Here is a 13499-nt window from a genome sequence, read left to right on the forward strand (position 1 = left end):
TGGTTAAAAATCCGAGTGTGTTGCCAGAACTAGTCACCTTCCTGATCTTTTCAGCTCACTTGATGAAAGACAAAAAGTTTCATATATTTCCAGAATAGTATACCTGCATACTTGTTTAGACAGTATACCTTCTGAGTGGAGGACCTTGGTCCTGGTGTAACTCACATCATGTGGTACCTTGTGTTCTCATTAACGTTGGGAGCCCTTCAAGCTCCTCTGCCTTCATTTCAACAAAACCGAAAACATTTTATATGCACCAAGGGTACGCGTAGGGTACTGTATAACATCCTGCTGTGGATTTCAAGGAAGTTTCATATTTAAAAAGAACTTGCACACTAAACTGTTATAGTAAACCACAAAACAAACTTTTTCTTGATTAGAATAGGATTCCCATCAGACTATCATCAGTTTACCAGTAATGTCCTTGCCCAAAAGTTATTTAAATGTGGAACTGTCATATATAAAAATTTTGGGGAATAATCACGTCCTTAACTTTAACGCATTTTCACTTTATCAATATAAAAAATGTGTTTAGGAATATATTTTTTTAATTTTATTTTATTGCAAATTTGCTTACTTTTCTGGTAGTGTCTATGCTTTCACCATTGTTATTCTGCTCTATATTTTCATAAGTTCAGTGGGTCATTTGCAGCCCAACTTATACCCACTGCATAACACTATAGTAATAAAAGATTTAAGAGCAAGGCTGAAGAAGTTCAGTGTACTCTGTGCCCCTGCCTATAGCCAACTGGCAGAATAACTTGCTGGTCAGAGGACAGCCAAGCCACATTAAATCTATTGTGTATTTTTATTGCTAGTTCTGGCCAGAAGGCACTGTATGAAGATGACATCCGTTGCCTTATCTAAGTGAAGCTCCATTAGGAATGAGTAACAGAAATACCCCTGTGGGCACACTTCCACTTGCTAACATGCTGCCTAAACTTCCAACTCAAAATTTAGCTAGTATCGCTGTATTTAGCACATGTTAACTACAAGTGAAACACTTAGCTAATTATGCTAGTGCTTGCTCCTTATTTCTTCTGGTTAAATCACCTGTAAAAAGAAATTAAAAAAATCTCTTGCTAATCATTCTCTAGTTTTTCTCTAACACTGCTAATCTATGCAAGCATATGACTTAACAGTTACAAGGATTTTACACAACCGTAAATGCTGCTGTGCATATTTGTCTTCTTTCCCAACTCCTACCTGATTTACAGGTAAGGGTTTAGGTACTAACATAAGGAATGTGTTGTCAATCCATTGTAAACACATGGAGAGGTGTAAATGGTCCAAAGAGATGTTAATATTCAAACCAGTTTGAAAAAGGTGAAAATTGGTCTACAAATATTACAATTTTTTGTTTTAGAAAAATCTCTGGACAGCAACCAAATGGATATTCTGTCTGAACAGACCTAAGCAGCCATAATACAGAAAAAAGATATCAGAAACTTTAATTTTATTGGAATCTCTGGACTCACTACAGCATTACAAAAAAGAAATATCAATACTTCAGTCATTCTGCTACCATGCTAGAGAAATAATAAGATATTTTCAAGTCATTCTAAAAAAAAACCCAAACTGACTCTCTTACAAAACCTTTAATACTTCTATCAATATGTTCATGAATGGCTGAACTTAGGGTAAATAGAAATGAAGTCTGCATTAAAAATTCAAAAGCAAAACTCATAAAACAAATTTTGCATAAAATTTCAGCCTCAGAGGCTAAGTACATGCATATTCTCCAGCTAAGTTTCTTTCCCAAGCCAAAGGCATATCTTGCTTTCAAACGTAGAGTACAAATAAAATGTTTTCATGAATTCAAATCATAATAATCCAGTCCCTGAGAACCAAGGAAGCATCAATTTGTCTTGTTTATAGTCTATTCTAAAGCCATAATATTCCCATTTGAAGGAGATGCATCGTCTGTGAAGAGACCATCTAGTTCCCATCTAGTTCATCATTCAAGAACACCAGCGTCCTTCCATTTTCACTAAGTTGCACAGTTTCTCACACATGCCATGTAATGCTTTTCTGTGAAAGAAAAAATCTACCATCAAAAATCCTGGCCTAGTGAAATGGTCATCTGTCCTCCACTAACAAGTTGCCTTTGTACTGACAGAGTAACATAACTTAGTAGGTTTCTTCCCATTTGTAAACAATGTAATCCCACGTGCTTCACCACAAAGACTGGAAAACTTAATTTCATCTGACAAGAGAGCTTGCCAGCTTGCCAGGCTGACTGGTTCAGTCAGAACAAAGCACTGATCCCTGGGCAGTCAAGTATAAATTTGGCTAAAGAAGTTTCTTCATAAGCAAGGTGGCAAAAGAATGAATCCACTTTTTCCAAATCACGGTAAGTTAACCATTTACTGCTCAGGTCTTGTCTTGAGAGCCCAGCCCTGGGAGACATCTCCAGCTGCGGGGCAACCTCAGCAGCTACTGCCTATGGTGGCACTGAGGGGACACTTTTCACCTCAGCAGCTTCCTTGCTTAGCAAGGCAGATTATCCCGAGCTGAGCTCTAAGAGGTTGTAGGTGCTAGAGCTGGCTAATTTAAAGCTAGTGGAGGTACCTTTGCCTTGCAGCCCACTCTCTTGGGTGCTTGCAGTGCTGAAGCTCTCTGAAGAGGACTGTGTTTTTCAGGGTGACTGTTATTTTTCTATTCTGGTCATTGATACTTAAATGATAATTAAGCATGAGACAAATCACTTCAAGACCAAAAAAGAAAGCTATATATCACTTTTATTCAATACAATAAATACAATTAAAAGAAACTATTGCTGTCTCTCTTAGTTTTCCCTCATATATATCAGCTGTCATTCCTTGAGCTTTAAAGTGCTTGAATAATAAACCTGCACAGAATTGAATTACTTCAGTAGCAAGTTGATTAGTTCCCACATCCAATAAAATGTCTGTGGTATCTCATATATTTGGCATTTAATGTTGTAATTAATAAGTCTTGATCATGTGCCTCTTACAGCCACAGGTCAGTGACAACAGTGACATTCCCTTTCTCAGCAGGAAATTGAGCCTCCAAGACATTTTCCTAAGACACTTTCAATTATGATAAATTGTCAGATTTGCTTCAGTCATTTGAAAACTACTTCAAGTATATCTTCCCAGGTAAAAGCAGTACCAAGATATAAAGCAGCTTTTTTTTTTTCTTCCTTTGTGCAAACCACATTTTGGGGAGTATTTCAGATTTTTTAGGGTCATTATAGATTCCCAAGTGAAAGGCATGATTTGAAATGAACTGATCTCAAGTACATATCTTTCCAACTTAATCTAGCATTTCCAATAGAGGACCAGATACCAAATTGCTTTAAATCTGTAGCTCCATTGATTTCAATGGGTACATGTTCAATTTATTCCACACAGGGATTAGTCCCTTTAATTTAAAATGCTTAACAGGCAATGTTGAAAAAACATTTATACTCCTTTTCTTTTTAATGATGTATGCAGGAAATTATTTTTTTTTAACCTTAGTTTATTAAATATCAGGATCTTATTTGCTCCATTTTTTCATAGCCATGTTGACAGTTTGCAAGGCTGATGATGAAACACTAGTGGAAGTCTGGAACAGGTAGAGGCATTTTTATGAGTTACCACCTAAAACATGTGAGATGTAGTCTAGATAAAAGGCTGGGGAAAAAAAGAAAGCAAAAAGTAGCAATGCCATGAAGCCAACACTACTATAGCTACTTCTTTGGCACCCACAGTAACAGTACACTGTTTTTTCCTATTTGTGAGGTTACCAAGGTCATCTTGTTTACATAATAATGCTCCTGCATATCAAAAATTTTAAAAACTGAATGCTATTAATACTAACAATGAGGCTATTAATTTCTAATTGTTAGTAAAAGCAAAAGGTTGCAATACAAAAGGGGAGAAAACTTTGCACCTAACCCCTCTGGAGCAATATGCCAAGGAGGGAGGCAGAGGGAGAGGAGGAAATAAAGCATCCTTAATGTTTGTTTCCCTTGCCTGGAACTTTGTTCAGTTACACTCTCTGATTAAGACGTTTCCTCTGAATTGAAGACAAATGGTTGACAACTTTCTAATTATCAACCTGGCTGCACATACTCAACATTTACAGTCCCACCTTGCTGTTCATGTATGCAATGCTGCCAAACCTGACATTCACACACCATGGCTTAGACTCCAAGATTTTGTTCATTTTAAGAAGTAACATAGTTTGAGTCCTCTTCATTTCTGTCCTAGTTTTTCTTTTAGTCTTCAGGGAGTGACTTTATCAAGGTTTTCTTTCTTTACAAGTACAAGAGCTAGAAACTTATTTCAGTTAAATCTGAAATTTTTATACGGTCATGTGTCTGCAAGAGCTGGGATGCTAAGAGAAAAAGGAATATGAAATATCATGAGACCTGCTGTTACTGCAATAAACAGTAGGAACTTATAAGACAGTATAATACAACATAAAATAGTCATACTTTCCTCAAAAAGAAGAATCCCACAAGCTTCAGGAAGCAGGTTATTAGTTGTTTAAGTTTTACACTAAAGCCTTATGATAGAGAGCTTAGTGCTTTGCCCAAAATCACAGAGTCAATAAAAAAAATAATACTTGGAACTAAAGGTCTTCAGGTTTATCACCTGTCTCTAGCTCTCAGCCTCTTGCTTTAGTCATGGAGTCAATATCCCCTGAGGAAATAATATCTGTTACTTGTTTTAGGAGGAAATCATAGGTGCTGAAGTTACCAAGCACTGAGAAATGGCAAGTGAGGAAATCTAAATCTTTGTAGCAAAGACTGATTTTCTGCACCCCAGCACAGTTTTGAGACACCTTCACATGCCTCTTCTCTTTATGTCAATACCATGCAGCAGGGCATGGTGTGAAGACCTTGCAGTTAGCACTTGCTGACACCAGTAACCCCAGACGGCATGAGCTAAGGCTGGACATACCAGCTCAGGTTCAATTGCAATCAATGATTGCCTCAGGCACTGTGCCTAAGTGAAAAACTATTCTGCTTCTGGATGCTAGACGGGAGAGACAGTAATCCCTACCTCTTCTGACTTTAGAGATAGTTCATGCAGAGCTAATTCTAACAAGACAGGTATGTCTTCAGTCTCGTTTCTCAGAGGACACTAACATTTAACATAGAAGCATGTGTATTGTAACTAGCGTTTGTGCATTTTTGAATAGACTATAAAAACTCATTTTAGACTGGAGCGTCACCACAATTTTGTCACGTTCTTAGTATATACAAAACAAACACAAGTTATTGCATCTTTTACTGGTCTCAGATCCTTCTCTATGTTAAAAATACTAGACAGTGAAGATTTTTTGCTTTTTTTCTCTAGTGAAAAAAATTACCAGTTATGAGTGCTTAAGATGACCTCCCACTTCCTCCAGATTCTGCAGTGTACCTATCATTGCTCTTAAGAGGTAGTCATTGTACATTATAAATGTGATCAGTAATTCATTTAGCAAATTTAAAAAAAAAAAAAGTAAATAAGCTGCTAAAACAATATAAAAGGAATGATATTTGTGTTACATATTACTAAGAAGGATTCAGCGAATTTGTACGAGACTGAAACCAAATATCTCCTTGGAAACAACCAGTAAAGAACATGGACACCAACATTAAACAATTCCAAATAAATTAAAACAACAAAAATATTTAGAAGGACAACTGATAAAATGACTAAAATTATTAAAATTGCTAAAATGATTAAAAAGGAAATGAGATAAATATCATAGACCAAATACAATATAGACAGACCATAAAGCGATGAAAGGCAAATGAGTAAAAGAGAACAATAGCATGGAAAACATTCACTGTAATAGCAGAAAAACATGAAGAAGCAGCATCGAAATCTCCTTTTGCACCCTGATTCTTGTAGGTAAACAACCTGACTGTGATGCTAAAAGCCCACAATTGGTACGTAGCAATTATATCCAAAGGTGTAATTAAAGGAATTCCTTTGGCTTTATAACATGCTGTTTATAATCTGTATGATTCTTATTAAATTTATATGATAATCTGACTTGTTTAATATCTCCTGTTTCTAACACACAGATTCAGGTAAATCATTGTCCATGTTATAAACTACAGTAAATAAGAGGGTCTCTATCTGCTAACTCTCTAAATATATTGGTTATTTTTTCCTTTAAAAAAATCTTCCACCCACACATGAAATGACTTCTTGAAAATGAGGAAAGCAGAAACTATACACGAGTTTCTGTTCCATCTAAACCAGAGATCTGGCTGTTGCATCCAGACAAGCTCATTTACTAAAAATTCAGCAGGCTTAAAAGAAATGTGGAAAGGAGCTACTTAAAAATGTGAGCAATCATAATCCTCGCTGGCTGTGCATGAGGACTGTCCTTTCTTATATGAAAAGCAATTCCTGATGTCATTCAGACATATATACTTCTCACAACAAACTTTGTCTACACAAAGTCATTTTGCGCCCATTTCACCCACACCAGAGATACCTTCATCGCATCAATCTTCACTCACTGCTTTGTCATAAAACCCCTGACTCACCCCTGTTCATCTCACTTGTCTGACTCACTGACTAGCAGGGACTGGGAATTTTACTGTGACAAGCATATTCAATGGAAATCAAAGCTTCTTGCCTTATGCAGGAAAATCTCTATTACATCAGTGTTTTATGCTTCCTTTTTCAACGTGGAAGGAAGGAAGATCTGCTCTGGAGGCCACTTGATCTGAAACAAAACAGCATTGTCTTTTTAAAATAAACCATGCCTCTTCCTTTTGAGCTGAATCAACCACTACTCTGTTTTCCGGAGCTGCCACGGCACCTCATGGGAGCAATAGTTTCCTCCTTCTAGAGCCCACCTTTTTGCTGAAGGCACCTTTGTTGAACGACGTCTACATTTACACCTCACAGCATCCCCTCTAATTAAACTGTTAAACACACCATCTGAGTTACAAGACTACACTGCCTTATGTAGGATGTAGTTCGAGCACAAATCTGAGCCAAAGTAGACAAAGAGCTGAATTTCAATTTTCATAGGCACTGGTCCCACTCAGGCAGGCACAGTGTAACGTCCAGCCTAAAAACTTTTGAAAGTTCAGGGTTTTTTTAGAATTTTCTATTCAAGTAAATATTTTTTTTCCTCTCAATCCAGGAAAAATGAAATGTTGAAATCACAGATTTTCAAACTATTTCACACCACGTCAGTTACCATCCAACTTTCGTGCCTCTACGGCTATTCACAATGCTCCTTAAGACACCCATCCTTTACTGTCCCTTCTACCTTCCCGAAATCTACCCATTCACTTGTCTCCCCCACCTTCTCTCTCTTCCCAGGAGGGCTCTCGGGGGGTTGAAGCAGCCACTGTCAGCAACTGTGGCTGCCCCTTAGCATGAGTTAGAGCTCTAAGTCAAAAACAGAGTTACAAATCTTGGTCCCAGCCTGCTAGGAGAGAAGGGAAAGCTGTTCCCCCCCTACGGATTTGGGAAGATGACTTGAATGAAAGGCCTGGACCTATTAGAGTACTCTCACGGTGGGGAAGCAGATGTCCTATCGGCTGAACCTCAGCTGGTTGCGGCATGAAGAGAAACGGGCACAAAGAAGAGGCAGGAAGGATGAAGTAATTGCTGATCTTTACAAGCCCTATGTAAAATACCATTCATAATGGTGATGACAGTCACTTTCTGCACACAGGCACAAAGGGCTTTTTCTTCCATGGCATTCTGACAGTTTAGGCAGGAAGAGAGAGGTGGCTAGTGGAAGTAAATTGTCAGCGATCTGTCACCAAAGAGCGGATTGCTTTTCCCCTCCTGAATTTTCCCTCCTGAGTTAAGATTAGTCTCTATTGAAACCTAGGGCTCTCTTCATCACTGGCCAGCACCCACAGAGATGAAATTTCTTTATCAGATCTCTCTAAATAACTAGTTGAAGCTCAAATCATTCTGACCTTAGGAAGAGGAGGAACGGTTGTTGCCAAATACTGAGGAACAAAGCATGCTGTAAAATAAAGCTCCATAACGAAAAATCATTAAACCTACTTTTCTACATGCAGGCTGCTGTAGTACAAATTAAACCCAAAGCAATCACAAGGGAATTTAGGCCAATAAAATTATTGTAAATAAATTACTAGTCTTAAAACTACTTCGATTAGTCTATATTTAGCTACGTGTACAATAACAGAAATTAATCTGAGAAGAAAAGATTCAGTTACACATGAAATGCTGCTGAGTACTCAGAGTTTCTGAAAGCAAGGGGAAGTCTCCTTTGTTTTATTTGACTTTGTTTTGATAATCACTTTGCTGTTTACCCAGGTATAATGTCATTTTCTTTGCAGAATACTAAGATCCATGTGGAAAACAGAAATGTCTGCTAATTATTTCCTTCTAAAAGCAAACAAGAGAATGAAATGTCTTGTATAATTGAATTTGAAAAATGCCAAGAAAGTTTGTTCTCTTTACAGCCAAAGTTAAAGCAAATTATTTTGGTGAGGGCTGAAAGAGGGGGCGGGGGGAACCCAAGTTTCCATTTAATTTCCATGTGCACACACACTTTGTCTTTAGTTGTCAAAAGGCAGCCTTTCCATAACAGGCTACAATAAATAGATGAAAAAAAAAGGCAAAGCCTCTGTCACAGGGGCTCTGTCTTTGTTCTGTATTTGTGCAATGCCCAGAACACTGAAGCTCTGGCTTCTAAGCCAGATATAAATAAACATGGAAGAAAGTGAAAGAATAACATGAGAGAAATCAAATAGATGGGTAACTTCAAAGAAGAAATAAAATTGTATTTATGCTGCTTAACCCTTACTTGTCTAGCTCTTTATGCTGCCTTAGAGAAAGACATTTAACTATGTCAGCAATATTTGCAATAGCCTTCTTTACAGCACATCAAAGATAGCACCAATAGAACACTAAATACATATGTATTTATATTGCAATCACACTCTGCAACATAATAGCTCAGTTTTTTTTCCCCACAGAGCATGGCACACTTTTACAGAGTGGAGCCCATGAGAGCCCCGAGTTATATAGGTCAATGTATTGAACTTTTTAAAGTATTGACAAGGAATCTTGTCATTTGTTCTCACCATGTAGCATGTCAGTCTTTGATATAAATTTATAGCCTCCAGAAACCCAAAACGTATACTTGATCTCTAGGACAAGAATGAGAGCAAGGTGCCAGACCACCTGCAGGAGAGATCTCTGCCAGTGGCCGATGAGCAGCTGCTCACTGGCCCCAGCCCATCAGCTTCTACAGATACTCTGCCTCACTGACTGCACCCTGCAAAGTTGAATCAGACCCTTGTAGCATGGCACAACTAGGATAACGCCTTTCTACAAAAAGTCGCTGTTCTTATCTGTTTCAACACAGCAGCAGCAACAACCAAAAAAAACCCGCTGGTGATTTTCTTGAGCTGGAAGACTCTAACAGCAGCAATAGCATTCTCTTGAAAACGACCCTCTACCCATAGAAACAAGACCTAACAAGCTTGCCTAGCTGGCTTCTTTACAGAGGTAGTTGTGTGATACATAACAACATGTGGCAATTAGATACAAAACTTAGGTACAGATCCATGTAACCAACCAACCAACCATGATGTGTCATAATGAAGGAGGTAAAAAAAGTCAAAAATACATTAACTTCATTTACATTCAACAGGGAATATTATGAACTGATATGTAAAACAGAACAGAAGAGAAAATACTGTCCAAACTGTAGAGTTTGTACTACATGATATGATGAATGGGTAGACATGTAAAAAAATATTGTATTTATTGGATTAGTACTTTTCAGTTGGAGATAGCAGAAAGAATTAATGGAACAGACATGGTGTCCCGGTTTGAAGTAAAATCGAACCAATTTTCTGTTCTGTAACTTTACACCCTAGCTAGGCCTCCTCTAACTCTCTGAAATTAACGGCATATTGTGGAGAAAACTGCTCATTCTCAGAATGATAAGACCAATGTTTGTGCTCCATGCCAAGGAATGGTATGCAGGGAGGCCCTTGCTTATACTTATTGCTATAACAACCACGGTCAGCCAATTTCATTATTTGCCCCCTTAGAGGGTCAGAAATGGAAAAAACGTAGAGGGGTCACATTAGTGGGGAGGAGTGGACAGGACAGGTGACCCAAACCTGACCAACTGGGGTATTCCATCCCATCTGCCCCATGCTCAGTATAAAAGCTGAGGGATCAAAGGGTCAGCCCCCTTCCTGCAATGGCCGACGTCCAGAGAGGACTCTGTTCATCTGCCTTTGATCCCGATCCGTGTGTTCCTGCCTCCAGAGCTGGAATCCAGTTCCCATGCGTCGCTGAGTCCAGTCTGGGACTTCCCCAGTGCCTGCCGGTGACGTGACTGTCATCCTGGGAGCTTGATACGGTTTTGTATATATTGTATCTATTTCATTATTTTCTTCTTTATTTTTTATTTTAATATTAATTCTTCATTAAAGTAGTTTAGTTCATTCTAAACTTCTGAATCTCCTTATCTCTTTCTCCTCCTCTCTCCTCTTTTGGCGGGGAGAGAAGGGGGGGAAGGGCCATCTGTCGGTCCCGTTTTGGTAAATTTAGCCGAAACCACAACACATGGCCACCTGCATATTTTGTATTGCAATATCTTAAGAAGCAGTTTCAGATTTACCTGTGCTCTAGCTGCTCTGCAAAAAAGATAACATGAAAACATAGACAAGAGAATGAGAGATGCCTGCATTCATAGCGTTGTATAGATTTTTTGTGAAGGTATGGCAGGAAAACTTTGTGAGGTAATTGTACCAATATTGCTAAGAAAGGACAGAGCTATGGAGTACAAATATATTGGTATTTCCATTTTACACTGTCATATCCCCTGATCAAGAAATGCATTCATGTAACATGCAGGAGAGGTAGAAAAAAAGACACAGTAATATCTCTGATTTCACCAGATGACTGGAAACCTACAAAAAGGAAAGGTTAAAATGTCACAGTGCCATTTTTTTTCCTGCAAAGGAACTTTTGCTGTTGGTACAATCGCTGATGTGATCTGGAAAAACTGACATGAGGTTCCAGTGGAGTTATTCCCAAATCATCCATGTGCAAAGAAAGCATCTGTGTTCTGTTTTCACCAGACCACAGTGCTAGTAAGCGAGGCGCCAAAGAAAGGAAAAGCAGTAGCATCATCATGTTGCATTGAAGGCAACAAGGCTATTTCAGAAGACAGCAAGCCTGATATTAGTTCATATTATAATCAAAACAAATCAGGCATGGACAATTTGGATCACCTAAGCAGGCTTTTTACACGCAAGAGGAATATTTGGTGTTAGCCAGTGGTAATACAATTCTGATGGGCTGTGCTGAATGCCTTCATTTGTCCTTTAGTATTGAGTTCCCAGGCCCAAATTCTGCAACTTCCTGCAATTTCTGATAGTTTCTGTAGAAGCAGTCAACAATTTAGGTAAATAAAGAGATGGTAATCCAGGAGCTTTTCAAGCTACAGCTTGTATTGGATGTCAAGCATTTGGGATGAAAACACCAACCTCCTTGCAGCTGTTGCACTTGCTGAACGGCAGAGATCAACAAATAATTAACACTGTCACTTGTAACCACACAGTAACAAAAGAAAAGTGAAGCTGTTCACCCTAAGTGTCATTAAAAAAAAAACAGTTTAACATTTGTTGCAGAAATATAAGATAGCCTAAATAGGCTGACTCATGAACCAGTTCAACATGCAGCTACATAAACACAGCCACAAAATTGGATATTTAAAAAAAACCAACAACAAACAAACAAAAAAACCCAGGTATAAAATATAGGTCTCTGCATTGATCCCAGATTAGAGCAAAGAGAATAAGCCAATTATTTTGGCCCTGTGGCTAAAGGGGAGCGTGACAAACAGCAACAAAATAATCTATACAAGAAAAAGAAGTAGAACTAAGGAAAGAAATTAAGATAGACACATAAGAGATGAGAGAAGAAGATGGAAAATGAAAGAACAAATCAAAAACCTGCATACAGAACTTTTAGTTTAGCAAATTTAATGAATGTCTTTGGGTTTTCCGTGTTTACCAAGAAAAAACTGCTGAACATTTGAGATTAAAAGACTGTTAATTTAAGCATGGGAAATATATTATATGACCAAATAGTCTGAAGGAAACAGCAGAGGAAGCCAACAAAAATTCACCAAAATATCCATGGAGTCCTGCTAGGAGCTGCTAAATGGAGCTGGAAGCTTGATCTGATGGCCGCAGCACAAAGGCCTTAATACACATTTATTGATGCAAGTCTTAAATTCTGCGTGGTGGAGGCTCAGATCATTTGTCTGGCTCTTTTGAAATTCACAGTGCCAGGCTTTGGGCCTCTGATCAGTAAGGGAATGGCACTTTTCCCACTGAATCACTAAGCCAATGACCTGTCATCGTGTCAGGGGCAGGGAGGGGCTGGTGCTGATGGAAGGCGTGTGTGTTTGGATTAAGAAACCCAGCAATTTTCCCTCAAAATAGATACATTGGCCCAAACGCTCTGGCTAAGTGCAAGTAACATTGCATTCTGCCTACCTCAATTTTCCCTGTGGTTTTAATTGAAAGCTATACTGCTTACTGCTGGTCCTAAAATGTTGAGTAATTCTGCCCTGCCTTGCTGGACAGCTGCTGTGTTATGGCCCAAAGGTAAGTGATCCCTCTGTACCCCTCACTGGCTATTTCACTTGGGTATAGAATGTCTTACTTAATGCTTGTAAAGCACTCGGAGATCCTTAAATGAAAGGCATAAGAGCACAAAATACCATCATCATTAGCTACAAGGGCCACTGCAGAGCAATGGAAAACATTCCTTTTCCCTGCCCATCTGGGGTTTTGCACACTGCCTAAGCGGCGCTCCCATCCCCTGCCAGCTCAGAGAGCAAGAGATCAAATCTGTGCCTCTGGCATAATAGTGCAGAGTGCTAATTACAGAACTACCATAAAACATCTGCTGTAATGCATAACTATAATTCCTTGGCATGCACAAATACAGCACCTAGATTCTCAGAGCATAGCTCTATAAGCAAATCCTATGAACCAGAGTGTAAGCGGCCCTTTAGTGAGTCTTGTCCTAGATGAAGGGAGGCACAAGAGCATAGAAAGGCACCATCCCCTCGCACACTCCCTTCATGCAAAGGAGTCACAGCTGCAGGCTCTGAACTCAGAGAAATGCAGGAGGAAAGCTATTGAAGCTGCCACCTATCTGCTCTGAGAGCAAAGTCAACTACCAGGAAGGCTGTACTCAATAGCATGCAGATAGGCACCTTCCTTTCACAGCTCAAGGTGACCCAGAATTAATTCCCAGCAAGACACTGTGAAACATTGCCCCACCATGGGAGGCCTCAGAGAGGTTATCCCTGAGAATTAGTCATCCCCAAGATACAACCTCTCCAAGGCTTCCCATGGCCAAGCACAGCTTCCCAGTGCTTCCTCAATGCCAGTGCAGAGCTGTGTATAAATAGGATGCCTTTGCTCCAAGAAAGCACTGGCATAGACAAACAGGATATTAAGAATTAAAATAAAGTGCCTATTCATACACATTTTGAGA

The sequence above is a fragment of the Numenius arquata genome, chromosome 1, assembly GCF_964106895.1.
Source record: "Numenius arquata chromosome 1, bNumArq3.hap1.1, whole genome shotgun sequence".
In the NCBI taxonomy this organism is placed as follows: Eukaryota; Metazoa; Chordata; class Aves; order Charadriiformes; family Scolopacidae; genus Numenius; species Numenius arquata.